The following is a 2,209-nucleotide window of genomic DNA, read 5'->3' on the forward strand; positions in this document are numbered from 1 at the left end:
AAACTTAAAAATTCCAATAATCTTCTTTCTGTCCCGAATTTCAAACCAATTTGTATAGATCATTCAATTCCCATGTAAAAGAAAGATTGGTTCTTTTCTCTTTCCTGATCAGAGCTTTGACATGTGGAAATGCTGACCAAGAGAAGCAATTTTCATGACTTTTCCTTTTTGAGATTCTCAGAGGGGGAAAAAAGCAAGCTTACTGAATAAATTACATTTCATGACTAGAGCAATAAACAAGAGGATTAGAGGGACACTCTAGGTGGGGTTCATACAGGTCCTGGGAAAAGAAAGAAAAACAAATTTTTTAAAAGAGAAAGAAAGAGTGGGAAGAGTTAAAAGATTTAGAAGACTCTGAAAAAAAAATGACATTCCAGAACTGTAAAATGTGTGTGTGTGTGTATGTGCACGTGTGTGTGTGTGTGTGTGTGTGTGTGTGTGTGTGTGCATGTTTACGGAGGTGGGGAGAGAAGGTATATAAGAGTCAGAGAAAAGCAAACCTTAAGTGAAAGTTATAGTTGTCAAGAAAACCTTGGAGGATAAATATATTTATCTCTATTAAAGCAAAACATACCAAGATAATTAACACAACTCCTTAAATAATATGACCTCATCTGTGATGCCATCTCAGGAACATTATTCTCCAATAATAGAGCCATCGAACACATACACCCACCCACACACACACATTAACATTTTAACACCAGACCCAAAGCCATAGTAATAGACGTAAGGGAAGGAAAGGGTGGAATAGCAAAATGGCAGAGTATTCTGAAACAGATTGGATGGACGTACTTACAACCTTCAAACTAACCTCTTGAAGTCTCACTTTTTTCTCAAGTTTTCTCAATGAAAAGCTAAAAGGTGAAGAAAAGAAAGCGCTTGTGGCCAGGGTTGGGAGAAAACAAAAAGGAAATGGTTCAAAGTTCTAAAGGCAAATTCACTCCAGGTATGACATTCTTTGCCCTTTCCAGCCTATAAATAGATTGAGCACCCATGTTCAAGATTCCTCTGCTCTCCTTGATTGCCCTCTCTCAGGGCAACATTGGCTTAGATTTTCCACAAATTTGATGCATTTCTATGAAATACATATGTATACAATTTTTAAGATCTGTCATATTTTGAAATGCTCAAGGAGAGCCTATCATTTAAAGGATTCCCCCTGGTTTATACACGTCTAAGTTCCAATTTTGGCATTCGGGACTTCTATGAGATGTGGAGTATCAGAATAGAGTTCCATTTCAGAATCAGTGAATGGGTTTGCTACCCCAGAATGTCAGGCTTCGGTATGTTATTTCTGTATTTTAATTCAAATCCTTTATGTGACTACCTATCCTTTTCTAATTTGAATTTTGCTGGGTGGTTTAAAGCTTTTAAGTCCTTTCACATCTATTCTTTAAGATGCTTAGTTTAGCATCTTGCATTTTCCCCGCCAGGGTTTTCTTGTGCATAATTCTTTGGCACGCCAGGTGGCAGGTTCTGAAACAGTTGTTGGGCTTTCTGTGGCCCCCAAACTCTCCCAAGGAATATGGGCAACTTGGGAGCGTCCTGAAGGATTTGGTGCCTGGGGTAATGCGTGCTGTTTGTTTAGTGAATTAGCACCTCAGAAAAAGATCCTGAAGAAGGTGTTCCTGATGGCATGAAGTACAAAAATAGGAAGCATCGTCTATCTTTTCGAGCACTGGTTGGTGCTCTGTCAGCACTCTACAAATTTTAGACTCTAGTTTAAAATTGATAACTTCAATGTTTTCAGCCAGTGTTTCTGATGTTTGAAGACAGGATTTAGAAGATGTCAGCTGGAATCCATGATCTTGGAGGAGCTTTTAATGAGAATGTGGTTTATTTGGTCATAGATGATCCTAATGCCTGTCTCATTCCTTTGTGCTCCCTTGCAGGAATGTGGAGCCAATTTTCCAGGGACTTCAGTTCTGGTGTGGATTTTTTTTTTTAATTCTGTGCTTTAGAAATAAATCTATAATGACTATTTTAAGGTCTAAATATATGAAACATAAATGGTGGAAAGGACACCTGCATTACGGTGGTACCAATAATAGCTATCGGTTATGCATGCTAACTAGGGTGCAGCCACAAGACTAAGTTATTTACATACATGTAATCTTTATAATAATGCTGCACCTTAGGTGCTAATATTAATATTTTACAGATCAAGAAACTGAGCCTTTACATTGCTGAAAATATGTGTCACCTC

The sequence above is a fragment of the Lynx rufus genome, unplaced genomic scaffold (genome assembly GCF_022079265.1).
Source record: "Lynx rufus isolate CCGP_SWC_20201006 ecotype Redwood Valley unplaced genomic scaffold, mLynRuf1.p SCAF_5, whole genome shotgun sequence".
NCBI lineage: Eukaryota > Metazoa > Chordata > Mammalia > Carnivora > Felidae > Lynx > Lynx rufus.